This window comes from Scyliorhinus canicula, chromosome 28 (genome assembly GCF_902713615.1).
Source record: "Scyliorhinus canicula chromosome 28, sScyCan1.1, whole genome shotgun sequence".
Taxonomy (NCBI): Eukaryota; Metazoa; Chordata; class Chondrichthyes; order Carcharhiniformes; family Scyliorhinidae; genus Scyliorhinus; species Scyliorhinus canicula.
In genome coordinates this window covers 677,698-692,732 of record NC_052173.1, presented here as the reverse complement: position 1 = coordinate 692,732, position 15,035 = coordinate 677,698, and the positions used below count along the sequence as shown (strand labels likewise).

The 15,035-nt window shown below is 50.3% G+C and overlaps 1 protein-coding gene across 2 annotated transcripts in view; it reads left to right on the top strand.

Moving 5' to 3' along the window:
• The window catches only part of LOC119958182 (receptor tyrosine-protein kinase erbB-4-like), a 182,972-nt gene that overhangs the window by 99,448 nt on the left and 68,489 nt on the right, over positions 1-15,035 (top strand). The gene's annotated exons all lie outside the window — the stretch shown is intronic.

Genomic DNA, 15,035 nt, shown 5'->3' with positions numbered 1-15,035 from the left:
TAGTCGTCAGGCCCCAGGGCCTTCCCCGACTGCAGGCCCTCCAGCCCCTTGATTATTTCCTCAATCTCAATTGGGGCTCCCAGCCCTTCCACGAGGTCCTCCTCCACCCTCGGGAACCTCAACTGATCCAAAAACTGCCTCATCCCCTCCACCCCAGCCGGGGGTTCCGACTCATATAATTTACTAGAAAAGTCCTTAAACACCTCGTTCACTCCCGCTGGGTCCAGGACAGTCTTGCCACCTCTACTCTTTACTTTCCCTATCTCCCTGGCCGCCTCTCTTTTCCTGAGCTGGTACGCCAACATTCTGCTTGCCTTTTCCCCATACTCATAAATCGCCCCCCTTGCCTTCCTCAACTGTTCCAATGCTTTCCCTGTGGTCAACAGCCCGAACTCTGCCTGTAGCCTCCACCGCTCCTCAGCAGCCCAGCGTCCGGGGCCTCCGAGTATCTCCTGTCCGCCTGGAGTATCTCCTCCACTAATCTATCCCTCTCAGCCCGTTCCACCTTTTCTCTGTGGGTCCGTATTGAGATTAATTCCCCTCTGACTACTGCCGTCAAAGCTTCCCAGACAGTCGCTGCAGAGACCTCCCCAGTATCACTTGTTTCCAGGTAGTTCTGGATGGACTTGTTAACCCGCCCACAAATCGCTTTGTCTGCTAGCAACCCCACATCCAGTCTGCACAGCGGGCGTTGCCCTCTCTCCACACTAACCCGTAGATCCACCCAGTGCGGGGCCTGATCCGACACTGCAATTGCTGAATACTCAGTATCCACCACCTCCAGTATTAGCGCCTGTTCAGAACAAAAAAGTCAATGCGAGAGTATAACTTGTGGACATGTGATAAAAATCACATCGTCCTCAGCCATGCAAACCTCCATGGGTCTACTCCCCCCATCTGTTCCATAAAATCCTTCAATTCCTTTGCCACAGCCGGCCTCCTCCCTGTCCTGGATTTTGACTGGTCCAATTCCGGATCAATTACTGTATTGAGGTCCCCTCCCATAATCAGGTTATGTGACTCGAAGTCTGGGATCTTACCTAAAACCCGCCTCATAACGCCACGTCGTCCCAATTTGGAGCAGATATGTTCACAAGTACCACTCGCACCCCCTCCAGCTTCCCACTCACCATTATGCACCTACCCCCCTTGTCTGACACGATTCTCCCTGCCTCGAATGCCACTCATTTGCTGATCAAGTACGCTATCTCCCTGGTCTTTGAGTCCAGTCCTGAGTGGAACACTTGGCTAACCCACCCCTTTCTCAATCTCGTCTGGTCTGTAACCTTTAGGTGTGTCTCTTGTAGCATTGTAACGTCCGCCTTCAGCCCCCTCAAATGCGTGAACACGCGAGCCCTCTTGACAGTCCTCTAACATTCCATATGATCAGTCTGGATGGGGGCCTGATAAACCCCCCCTTGCAGACTAGCCTCCACCCTTTATAGGTCAGCCTCGCACTTGCGCCCTCCGCTTCCCCGAGTCCACACTTGGGATGTCGCCATTCCCGACCTCCCGTTTGTTCCCTATTAACAGTTCCTCCCCTGTCAGCAAAGCAGCTCCACCCCCGTCCCCAAGCAACAACACTAGAAACCCAACCTCACAAGTCAAGCTCCAGCTTAACACCTGCTCACCCCCCACTGCGCTTCCGAGAGTCAGCTGACCCATGCTGACTTGATAGCGCCCGCCCCTGGCACCAAGCAGTCTGTCTCCCTATTGTACTCTCCCCTCTCCCCCCACATGGACAAACATTTCAAAAGCATCACATTCCCCAGTAAACAAACATCAGAAAAAAAAGTGAAGAAACAGTCACTTTAGAAAAATAATCACCCAAAAAGCAGAACCAAATTCGAAGTCCATCCCCTCCTCTAACCAGCTCCCTGCAAGACAAAGCAACCTTTAACCATAGAGCTACTTAAATTTTTACAATCCAGCACCACAAATCGCCGCCACAGTACTTCTCCAAGGCTTCAGTGTCTTTAAATTCGCCTCCAGCTTCATTTCTTTAATAAGGGCCATACTTCATCTGGCACAGGGGTGGGCAAACTTTTCCGTGCAAGGGCCACATTCAAAAATTCACAATTCACAAAGGGCCGCATAGTATATTAAGTAAAATAATTACTTCACCCGGTTATGATTCTGGGCGCCTCATATAGAACATAGAACAGTACAGCACAGAACAGGCCCTTCGGCCCTCGACGTTGTGCCGAGCAATGATCACCCTACTCAAGTCAATGTATCCACCCTATACCAGTAAGTAACCCAACAGCCCGCCTCCATTAACCTTAAAAAAAATAATAAAAAAAAAAAAAATAAATAAAAAAATAAAAATTTTTTTTTTTTTTAATGACTTGGCGGGCCGCAGAAATACCTTTGGCGGGCCGCATGCGGCCCGCGGGCCGTAGTTTGCCCACTCCTGATCTGGCATTTCACAGTAGAAGTCCCGTTCCTCATGTGGGACCCACAGACGGGCTGGGTACAGCATCCTGAACTTCACCCTCTTCTTAAAGAGGGTCGTTTTTGCCCGATTGAATCCAGCTCGCCTCTTGGCCAAATACGCTCCCAGGCCCTGATAGATGCGCAACTTGCAGTTCTCCCACTTGCTGCTCCGTTATTTCTTGGCCCACTGCAAAACGTGTTCCTTGTCCATGAAACAGTGAAAACGTACCACCATCGCTCTCGGCGGTTTGTTTGCTCGGGGCTTCCTCGCGAGGGCTCTGTGCGTTCTGTCCAATTCCAGGGGCTGAGGGAATGCCCCCATCTACTTCTCCAACATGTCCGTCACATAAGTCCTCGCATCCGATCCCTGACTGCTTTCAGGGAGGCCAACAATTCTGAGATTCTGCCTCCTGGACCTATTCTCCAGGTCCTCCAGCTTCTCCTCCATTCTTTTCTGGCGGTCGTTCATCATTCCCACCTTGTTTCCAGCACGGTTATATACTCCTCGTGCTCGGACAACTTTTGTTCGACCTCCTGGATCGCTCTCCCGTGGGTTTCCTGATTCTGAATCACTTGAGCAATCGAAAGCCTTAATCGGGTCCAGCATGTCCTTCTTCAGCCTGGCGAAGCAATCCTTGAAAAACTTCACCAGCTGCTCCGTTGACCACTGTGCCGTCTCCCTGCTGCTCCGCCATGCTGTCCCATGTTACCATCTCTGCTCGTGTCTCCCTTGTAGGACTTTTTCTCACACGGCCACTTCTGGTCCAATTCTCCATACACCGGAGGGGAATTTCTCTGCACTGTCTCACTCTTCACCGATTTATCCCATAAAATCTGGAAAAACCGGGGGAGAATGGTCCAGACGTCCGTTACAGGCGGGAGCTATCAAATGTGCGACCTACTCCTCCATGGCCACCACCAGACGTTTTGTTCAGAAAGTAATTCATTAGCTGTGAAGCACTTGGAAACACCCTGACAATGCAATAAGGTGCTACACAAATGCATTGAGCTTCATAAAATCCTTTTGATAGAAGTTTTGGCTGGAATTCTCCGCTCTTTGTGGTTCACTTTTCCCACTGGCAGCGCACCCCTGGTTTCCCAGTGGTGTGGGGTGGTTACAATGGGAAATCCCATTGATAAGTGTTGGGAAGATAGAATCCCACCGCCAGCGAATGGCGTGTGGCCGAGGGGCACGCGGCTGGGGGAGCGGAGCTCATTGTTTTGTACAGTTTCTACCTTGCCCCTGCAGCAAAATATACTGTGGGGGGATGATGCTCGATCAATGACTCCAGAAGCGAGATTGGACGACAATTGAAGGCTTTATTGGACTAGATGTTTCCCCCAGCAGTGCAGGTACAGAATGCAGCTGCTGGGGAGACACGGGCTCTTATACTCCGCCTTACTGGGCGGAACCAGCAGGCAGGCTTCACCAATGATACAGCGGTCTCAGGTACCTCCCACACCAATGGTCTTACAGCATTGTCCAGGGTACCGTAATACCCCTAATACCGACTACCACAGGGGAAAAAAAGTAGCTTTCCCATTTGAAATGTAGGTATGTTGCCACATTCATTATGATATGGAGTGATGATAACACACGATCTGTATCTCAAACCACACTTAAGGTGCTGCCTATCTGGACCTGCCCAGTGTAGCTTGGGGCCAGGGGACACTTGGGAATGACTGGAGTTGAGACAAGCAATGCCGAGATTCTTCTGTTGGTTTATGAATCAAACCCAGGCAGAAGATGCTCCTTTAACAGGTGAACTCTGCTTTAAGCACTGAAGGCTCATTTCATTTTTCAACTTTCCAGGGGCTGTCTTTCGTTAAATAATATGAGGTCCTGCGAAGTTGGCAACAACTACTAAAACGCTCATTCGCAAATTTTATGTATTCCCTTTCAATTTTGCCTCAATTTCCTCCCCTCCTCTCCTAATGCTGATGACTCCTTGCTGGTTGCCAGGCACCTTCGCCCAGGCAGGCAAGGCCAAATTCTGGAAAATGGGATGAGAATGGTTGTGTTTGACTGGTGCAGACGTGATGGGCCGAAGGGCCTTTACTGTGCTGCATGATTCTATGACAATCCAATGACCTCTGCTGGGAAGTGCACATGGTTGCAGACATCAATTGAAAATGCAATCAGGCTCAAGCGCTTTGATTTGATTTATTATTGTCACATGTATTAGTATACAGTGAAAAGTATTGTTTCTTGCATGCTGTACAAACAATGCATACCGTACATAGGGAAGGAAGGAGAGACTGCAGAATATAATGTAACAGTCATAACAGTTAGAATGAAGTTTTAGAAGCATAGAACAAGAGTAAAAGATAGAATTAGAGGGTATGCTCCGGCGCCATCTTGTATTTTTTCCAAGTGCGAGGTTTCTCCCAGTTGAATATGCCCTGGGATCGCAAGTGCACATCTAAATACTTTTAAAATGTTATGAGGGTCTCCTCCTCCTTTCAGTAAGAAGTATTTCAACACCAGGTTAAAGTCCAACAGGTTTGTTTCAAACACGAGCTTTCGGAGCGCAGCCCCTTCCTCAGGTGAATCCCCCTCCTTTCAGGCAGCGAGTTCCAAACTCCCACCACCCTCTGGGTGAAAAGGTTTTTCCTCACATCCCCTCTAAACCTCCTTCCCCTTACCTTAAATCTCTGCCCCCTGGTCATTGATCCCTCCACCAAGGGGAAAAGTTTCTTCCTGTCTACTCTATCTATGCCCACATCTCAATCCTGTCCCCCATCAGTCTCCTCTGCTCCAAGGAAAGAAACCCCAGTCTATCCAATCTCTCTTCATAACTAAAATTCTCAAGGGAAGCCCAGTGGCGCAGTAGCTAGCACTGTTGCCTCACAGCGCCAAGGGTCCAAGGTTCGGTCCCAGGTTCGATCCCGGCTCTGGGTCACTGTCCATGTGGAGTTTGCACATTCTCCCTGGGCTTGCGTGGGTTTCACCCCCACAACCCAAAAATATGCAGGACAAGTGGATTGGCCACGCTAAATTGCCCCTTAATTGGAAAAAGTGAATTGGGTACTCAAATTAAAAAAAAAAAAATAACTACAACTCTCCAGCCCAGGCAACATCCTGGTAAATCTCCTCTGCACCCTTTCCAGTGCTATCACATCCCTCCTATAATTTGGATTCCAGAGCTGCACACAATACTCTAGCTGTGGCCCAACCAATGTTTTATACAGTTCCAGCATAACCTCCCTACTCTTAAACTCTATGCCTCGGCTAATAAAAGCAAGTATACCGTAAGCCTTCTTAACCACTGTATCCACCTGCTCTGGTAGCTTACGGGACGGGTGTACATGCACACCAAGGTCCCTCTGATTCTCAGTGCTTCCCAGGGTCCTGCCATTTATCATGTATTCCCCTTGCCTTGTTTGTCCTGCCCAAGTGCATCACTTCACACTTATCCAGATTGAATTCCATTTGCCACTGATCAGCCCGTCTGACCAGCCCATCTATATCCTCCTGTAATCAAAGGCTATCCTCCTCCACTATTTATCACCCCACCAGTTTTTGTATCATCCGCGAACTTACTGATCAACCCTCCTACATTCATGGGCGGTATGCTCCGCTCCCGGGACATCGTGAATGCCGTCGCGTTTCACAACGGCGCGAACAGGTCCCGGGCACGACCTATTCTGGGCCCCATAGGGGGTGCTGGAGTGGTTCATGCTGCTCCAGCCTCCGTACGCGGCGCCAAATGGGTGCTGCGCCAACTCACGCATGCGCAGTTGGGCCAGCTCAATCCTATACATGCGCAGTTGGGCCAGCTCAATCCTATACATGCGCAGTTGGGCCACGCCATCCTGCGCATGCGCGGGGAACTTCTTACGCACTCACCAACATGGCGCCGGTGTTCTGGGGCCGGCCGCGGAAGGAGGTAGGCCCGGGGGTGGGGGGGGGGAAGAGACTGGTCCGCTGATCGGTGGGCCCCGATCACGGGCCAGACTCCATCGGAGGCCCCCCCGTGGTAAAGGAGCCCCCCCCCCCCACCCCCCAGCATTCCCACACAGTTACCGCTGGCAGCGACCAGGGGTGGACGGCGCCGGCGGGAAGCTGTCGTGTCGGAGCAGCCGCTCGGCCCATCCGGGCCGGAGAATCGCCGCTCGCCGTTTCCGGCGATTCTCCGAGCGGCCCGGCGTGATTCTCACGCCGCTGGTTTCGGGTGGGGTGGGAGAATCATGTGCGGGGGTCAGGGCGGCATGGCGTGATTCGTGCGGCGCCCCGGCATGGGGTGGGGAGAATACCGCCCCATATCTTTTAAAAAATAAATTTCGAAAATCCAATTATTTTTCTTCCAATTAAGGGGCAATTTAGCGTGGCCAATCCACCTAACCTGCACATCTTTGGGTTGTGGGGGTGAAACCCACGCAGACATGGGGAGAATGTGCAAACTCCACACAGACAGTGCCCAGGGCCGGGATTCGAACCTGGGACCTCGGCGCCGTAGTCCCAGTGCCATTCACATCTAAATCATTTATATAAAACACAAACAGCAAGAGCCCCAACACTGATCCCTGCGGGACCCCACTGGACACAGGCTTCCAGACAGAAAAACACCCCTCGACCACCACCCTCTGCTTCCTGCCACTCAGCCAATTTTGGATCCAATTTGCCAAATTTCCTTGGATCCCATGGCCTCTTACCTTCACTATCAGTCTCTCATGTGAGATGCATTGTGATCAGCAGCAGGAATCTTGGTTTATATTTCCCCCTCCCTGGCCCATGCCTCTGAAGCCAATTGTAGCATTCCAACTGGCTGTGATCAGTTGACTTGAGAAAATGTATTAAGACAGCCATTGGTTCTTGGAATTTAGACCCTGTGTAGTCATGTTGAATGACCTGAGCTTTTCAAAAGACAGATTTTTCAATTGTTGTGACAACAGGCCTTGTTGGCATCTCCCACACACGGCACAAAGGCTCTTGACTCCAACCTCGCCTCCCAAATCCTAATGCATGAGGCCTCCTCCTGCTCCTTCTTTCTGTGCTCAAGGGTTTGCATTCTGGACCTGCTTCCAAGTTAAAAAAGAATGCTGAGTGGTCATTTCCTTCTGACTCTGTGACGGGAGGTCAAGGGACAGGTCATTTGTCAGAAATTACACTGAAGTGAGCAGCACGGTGGCATCTTGGTTAGCACTGCTGCCTCACGGCGCCGAAGTCCCAGGTTCAATCCCAGCTCTGGGTCACTGCCCGTGTGGAGTTTGCCCATTCTCCCCGTGTCTGTGTGGGTTTCGCCCTCACAGCAGGGTAGCATGGTGGTTAGCATAAATGCTTCACAGCTCCAGGGTCCCAGGTTCGATTCCGGCTTGGGTCACTGTCTGTGTGGAGTCTGCACGTCCTCCCCCTGTGTGCGTGGGTTTCCTCCAGGTGCTCCGGTTTCCTCCCACAGTCCAAAGATGTGCGGGTTAGGTGGATTGGCCATGCTAAATTGCCCGTAGTGTCCTAATAAAAGTAAGGTTAAGGGGGGGGGGGGGATTGTTGGGTTTTGGGTAAAGGGTGGATACGTGGGTTTGAGTAGGGTGATCATGGCCTGTTCTGTGCTGTACTGTTCTATGTTCTATGTTCTAACCCAAAGATGTGCAGGATAGGTGGATTGGACACGCTAAATTGCCCCTTAATTGGAAAAAATGAATTGGGTACTCTAAATTTATAATTAAAAAATAAATTTTTAAAAATAAATTACACTGAAGTGGGTCACATCAGTACCTGAGTTCAAGTTGTCCTTCCTCCTTGCTGTGTCTGCAGGTTCTGTCACCACTGATGGGTCGTGTGTCAGTCTGCAGGTCAATATTTATATTTGGTTACTTACTAGTAAGGCAGCGTAATAGATTGTCTGACAGATATGGTATAATGTAATGAGACACTAGTGTTACTGTTGTAGCACAGGTCAGATAGGTTCAAACTCCGGAGACTGGGTGGCACAGTGAGTTAGCATGTTCTCTCCTAGCTTATGGGAGCTGGGTTTGAATGCAGTCCACACTGAAATGGCAAATGCCTGCTCGCCCTACCAAATTTTAGTTGCAGTTCCAGTACTTGTGAATGAAAATTCGCAATGACAAGAATCTCCCTCCATCATGGCATTGTGGGTTAAGTCATTCTCTTTAATATTGCAGCTATCTGGGCAGCACGGTGGCCTAGTGGTTAGCACAACCGCCTCACGGCGCTGAGGTCCCAGGTTCGATCCCGGCTCTGGGTCACTGTCCGTGTGGAGTTTGCACATTCTCCCCGTGTTTGCGTGGGTTTCGCCCCCACAACCCAAAAATGTGCAGAGTAGATGGATTGGCCACACTAAATTGCCCCTTAATTGGAAAAAATAATTGGGTAATCTAAATTTATTTAAAAAAAAATATTGCAGCTATCTCAGTGAGGAAAAAAGGAGGGAAATAGGCTTGTTGGGAACTTCACGAAGCTTCAGATAAAGGCACAAAAGTGGCTGGTGCACAGAGATCTGAAAGATTACATTGATGCAGTAAGTGGCCTTCCGAGGCTACGGCAAAGTCATACGAGTATAGACAAAGCTTTACTCTTTCGCTAATCTCTGCTTTACCTCCTCTTGGATTGTTTGATGGGGACAGTGTAGAAGGAGCTTTACTCTGTATCTAACCCCGTGCTGTACCTGTCCTGGGAGTGTTTGATGGGGACAGTGTAGAGGGAGCTTTACTCTGTATCTAACCCCGTGCTGTACCTGTCCTGGGAGTGTTTGATGGGGACGGTGTAGAGGGAGCTTTACTCTGTATCTAACCCCGTGCTGTACCTGTCCTGGGAGTGTTTGATGGGGACAGTGTAGAGGGAGCTTTACTCTGTATCTAATCCCGTGCTGTCCCTATCCTGGGAGTGTTTGATGGGGACAATGTAGAGGGAGCTTTACTCTGTATCTAACCCCGTGCTGTACCTGTCCTGGGAGTGTTTGATGGGGACAGTGTAGAGGGAGCTTTACTCTGTATCTAATCCCGTGCTGTCCCTGTCCTGGGAGTGTTTGATGGGGACAATGCAGAGGGAGCTTTACTCTGTATTTAACCCCGTGCTGTACCTGTCCTGGGAGTGTTTGATGGGGACAGAGTAGAGGCAGCTTTATTCTGTATCTAACCCCGTGCTGTACCTGTCCTGGGAGTGTTTGATGGGGACTGTGTAGAGGGAACGTTACTCTGTATCTAACCCCGTGCTGTACCTGTCCTGGGAATGTTTGATGGGGACAGTGTAGAGGGAGCTTTACTCTGCATCTAACCCCGTGCTGTACCTGCCCTGGGAGTGTTTGATGGGGACAATGTAGAGGGAGCTTTACTCTGTATCTAACCCCGTGCTGTACCTGTCCTGGGAGTGTTTGATGGGGACAGTGTAGAGGCAGCTTTATTCTGTATCTAACCCCGTGCTGTACCTGTCCTGGGAGTGTTTGATGGGGACTGTGTAGAGGGAACGTTACTCTGTATCTAACCCCGTGCTGTACCTGTCCTGGGAATGTTTGATGGGGACAGTGTAGAGGGAGCTTTACTCTGCATCTAACCCCGTGCTGTACCTGTCCTGGGAGTGTTTGATGGGGACAGTGTGGAGGGAGCGTTACTCTGCATCTAACCCCGTGCTGTACCTGTCCTGGGAGTGTTTGATGGGGACAGTGTAGAGGGAGCTTTACTCTGTATCTAACTCCGTGCTGTACCTGTCCTGGGAGTGTTTGATGGGGAGGTGTAGAGGGAGCTTTATTCTGTATCTAACCCCGTGCTGTACCTGTCCTGGGAGTGTTTGATGGGGACAGTGTAGAGGGAGCTTTACTCTGTATCTAACCGCATGCTGTACCTGTCCTGGGAGTGTTTGATGGGGACAGTGCAGAGGGAGCGTTACTCTGTATCTAACCCCGTGCTGTACCTGTCCTGGGAGTGTTTGATGGGACAGTGTAGAGGGAGCTTTACCCTACATATAACCCCGTGCTGTATTTGTCCTGGGAGTGTTTGATGGGGACAGTGTAGAGACAGCTTTACCCTGAGTCTAACCCCGTGCTGTACCTGTCCTGGGAGTGTTTGATGTGGACAGTGTGGAGGGAGCATTACTCTGTATCTAACCCCGTACTGTACCTGTCCTCGGAGTGTTTGATGGGGACAGTGTTTTGACGGAGCTTTACTCTGTATCTAACCCCGTGCTGTCCCTGTCCTGGGAGTGTTTGATGAGACAGTGTAGAGGGAGCTTTATTCTGTATCTAACCCCGTGCTGTACCTGTCCTGGGAGTGTTTGATGGGGACTGTGTAGAGGGAACGTTACTCTGTATCTAACCCCGTGCTGTACCTGTCCTGGGAATGTTTGATGAGACAGTGTTGAGGGAGCTTTACTCTGTATCTAACCCCGTGCTGTACCTGTCCCGGGAGTGTTTTATGGGACAGTGTAGAGGGAGCTTTACTCTGTATCTAACCCCGTGCTGTATTTGTCCTGGGAGTGTTTGATGGGGACAGTGTAGAGGGAGCGTAACTCTGTATCTAACCCCGTGCTGTACCTGTCCTGGGAGTGTTTGATCGGGACAGTGTAGACGGAGCTTTACTCTGTATCTAACTCCGTGCTGTACCTGCCCTGGGAATGTTTGATGAGACAGTGTAGAGGGAGCTTTATTCTGTATCTAACCCCGTGCTGTACCTGTCCTGGGAGTGTTTGATGAGGCCTCACGGTAGCAAGGGGCCTCACGGTAGCATGGTGGTTAGCATCAATGCTTCACAGCTCCAGGGTCCCAGGTTCGATTCCCGGCTGGGTCACTGTCTGTGCGGAGTCTGCACGTCCTCCCCGTGTGCGCGTGGGTTTCCTCCGGGTGCTCCGGTTTCCTCCCACAGTCCAAAGATGTGCGGGTTAGGTGGATTGGCCAGGCTAAATTGCCCATAGTGTAAGGTTAATGGGGGGGATTGTTGGGTTACGGGTATACCGGTTACGTGGGTTAAGTAGGGTGATCATTGCTCGGCACAACATCGAGGGCCGAAGGGCCTGTTCTGTGCTGTACTGTTCTATCTATGTTCTAATGTTTTGACGGGGCTTTACTCTGTTTCTAACCCCGTGCTGTACCTGTCCTGGGAGTGTTTGATGGGGACAGCGTTTTAGAAGAACAGTACAGCACAGAACAGGCCCTTCGGCCCTCGATGTTGTGCCGAGCAATGATCACCCTACTCAAACCCACATAACCCGTATACCCGTAACCCAACAATCCCCCCATTAACCTTACACTACGGGCAATTTAGCATGGCCAATCCACCTAACCCGCACATCTTTGGACTGTGGGAGGAAACCGGAGCACCCGGAGGAAACCCACGCACACACGGGGAGGACGTGCAGACTCCACACAGACAGTGACCCAGCCGGGAATCGAACCTGGGACCCTGGAGCTGTGAAGCATTGATGCTAACCACCATGCTACCGTGAGGCCCCCTAATGTCTGATGGGGACAATGTAGATGGAGCTTTACTCTGTATCTAACCCCATGCTGTACCTGTCCCGGGAGTGTTTGATGGGACAGTGTAGAGGGAGCTTTACCCTGTATCTAACCCCGTGCTGTATTTGTCCTGGGATGTTTGATGGGGACAGTGTAGAGGGAGCTTTACTCTGAATCTAACCCCGTTCTGTACCTGTGCTGGGAGTGTTTGATGGGGACAGTGTAGAGGGAGCATTACTCTGTATCTAACCCCGTGCTATACCTGTCCTGGGAGTGTTTGATGGGGACAGTGTAGAGGGAGCTTTACTCTGTATCTAACCCCATGCTATACCTGTCCTGGGAGTGTTTGATGGGGACAATGTTTTGACGGAGCTTTACTCTGTATCTAACCCCGTGCTGTACCTGTGCTGGGAGTGTTTGATGGGGACAGTGTAGAGGGAGCTTTATTCTGTATCTGACCCCATGCTGTACCTGTCCTGGGAGTGTTTGATGGGGACAGTAGAGGGAGCTTTACTCTGTGTCTAACTCCGCGCCGTACCTGTCCTGGGAATGTTTGATGAGACAGTGTAGAGGGAGCTTTATTCTGTATCTAACCCTGTGCTGTACCTGTCCTGGGAGTGTTTGATGGAGACAGTGTAGAGGGAGCTTTACTCTGTATCTAACCCAGTGCTGTACCTGTCCTGGGAGTGTTTGATGGGGAGGTGTAGTGGGAGCTTTACTCTGTATCTAACCCCGTGCTGTACCTGTCCTGGGAGAGTTTGATGGGGACGTTGTAGACGGAACTTTACTCTGTATCTAACCCCGTGCTGTACCTGTCCTGGGAGTGCTTGATCGGGACAGTGTAGACGGAGCTTTACTCTGTATCTAACCACGTGCTGTACCTGTCCTGGGAGTGTTTGATGGGAACAGTAGAGGGAGCTTTACTCTGTATCTAACTCCGTGCTGTACCTGCCCTGGGTAATGTTTGATGAGACAGTTTGAGGGAGCTTTATTCTGTATCTAACCCCGTGCTGTACCTGTCCTGGGAGTGTTTGATGGGGACAGTGTAGAGGGAGCTTTACTCTGTATCTAGCCCCGTGCTGTACCTGTCCTGGGAGTGTTTGACGGGGGCGATGTAGACGGAGCTTTACTCTGTATCTAACCGCGTGCTGTCCCTGTCCTGGGAGTGTTTGATGGGGACAGTAGAGGGAGCTTTACTCTGTATCTAACTCCGTTCTGTACCTGCCCTGGGAATGTTAGATGAGACAGTGTAGAGGGAGTTTTATTCTGTATCTAACCCTGTGCTGTACCTGTCCTGGGAATGTCTGATGGGGACAATGTAGATGGAGCTTTACTCTGTACCTAACCCCATGCTGTATTTGTCCTGGGATGTTTGATGGGGACAGTGTAGAGGGAGCTTTACTCTGAATCTAACCCCGTTCTGTACCTGTGCTGGGAGTGTTTGATGGGGACAGTGTAGAGGGAGCATTACTCTGTATCTAACCCCGTGCTATACCTGTCCTGGGAGTGTTTGTTGGGGACAGTGTAGAGGGAGCTTTACTCTGTATCTAACCCCATGCTGTACCTCTCCTGGGAGTGTTTGATAGGGACAGTGTTTTGACGGAGCTTTACTCTGTATCTAACCCCGTGCTGTACCTGTGCTGGGAGTGTTTGATGGGGACAGTGTAGAGGGAGCTTTATTCTGTATCTGACCCCGTGCTGTACCTGTCCTGGGAGTGTTTGATGGGGACTGTGTAGACGGAACGTTACTCTGTATCTAACCCCGTGCTGTACGTGTCCTGGGAATGTTTGATGGGGAGGTGTAGTGGGAGCTTTACTCTGTATCTAACCCCGTGCTGTACCTGTCCTGGGAGTGTTTGATAGGGACAGTGCAGAGGGAGCGTTACTCTGTATCTAACCCCATGCTGTACCTGTCCTGGGAGAGTTTGATGAGACAGTGTAGAGGTGAGCCATTCAGTTGGGCAGTAGATGCATTACAAACAAATTCAGGGGGTCAAGGCATTGAAAATGAAACAAAATGTATTTTTCGCCCTCTAGTTTTTTGCAGACCCTAAGTGCTTCCAGTTGTAAATGTTCTTGCTGCCCTTGGCTGCCTTGCCCACATCTATGAGCTTAGCCAGGCCCATGTTTCTGATTATTATTTTAATACTGATGCGAAAACCCAGGAGGATATTTGTGAAGAAATCAGTGTTGAGCACAATCCTCAACTGACACCTCCACAAGGGCAGCGTAGATTGGTTCCAGCACAGAAGGAAAAAGAAACGGGGAATTGAGCAACATTAAACAGATCTTTGGCACAAATAATGAGTGTTAATCACAAATACCAACTCTGAAAGAAAAAAAAACCCAAAAAAAAACAAATACCAACTCTGAAAATACATCACATCTTGTGTTCGTGAAAGAGACTGAATCTAATGTTTTTGAGACAGTGACACTTTCGAGTGTGCTTTTTAAAAATTCTTTAAGGGATGTAGGCTTTGCTGGTTAGGCCAGCATTTATTGCCCATCACTAGTTGCCCTTGAGGTGGTGGTGAGCTGCCTTCTTGAGCCTCTGTAGTCCACGTGGTGTAGGTACACCCACAGTGCTGTTAGGGAGGGAGTTCCAGGATGTTTCCCCAGCGACAGTGAAGGAACGGCTGATTTATTTCCAAGTCAGGATGGTGAGTGACTTGGAGGGGAACTTCCAGGTGGTGGTTGTCATGATATACACACAGGTATATGATGGTGCACAGACAGGCAGTGATTGACACACAGGATGACCAATTAACACACCAAACACAGCAGCCAATCACCAGACAGGACACGGCCACTATAAAGCCAGAGGGCACCAGTTTTCCCGCTCTCTTGGGATGCAGCCTCTGAGACAGCCAGAGCCCGTGATCAGCAACACGAACATCCACCATGTGGTAGCAGGATAGTCTGGTCAGGTTAGCCTCAGGTCTCCAGTCAACTCAGCATAGTGTCAACCCACAGTTCAAGTATGTTTAACAGTTGGTCGTTCAATAAAATAGAGTTGCATTTCTATTGGAAGCCTGTCTCTCTCACTGCTGCAGTAAACGCAGTCCTCGCAGACCCAGCGTACCCAACACATCAGTGGTGTTCCCAGGTATCTGCTGTTCTTGTCCGTCTTGATGGTAGTGGTCGTGGGTTTGGAAGGTGCTGCCTAAGGAGCCTTGGTGAGTTCCTGCAGTGCAT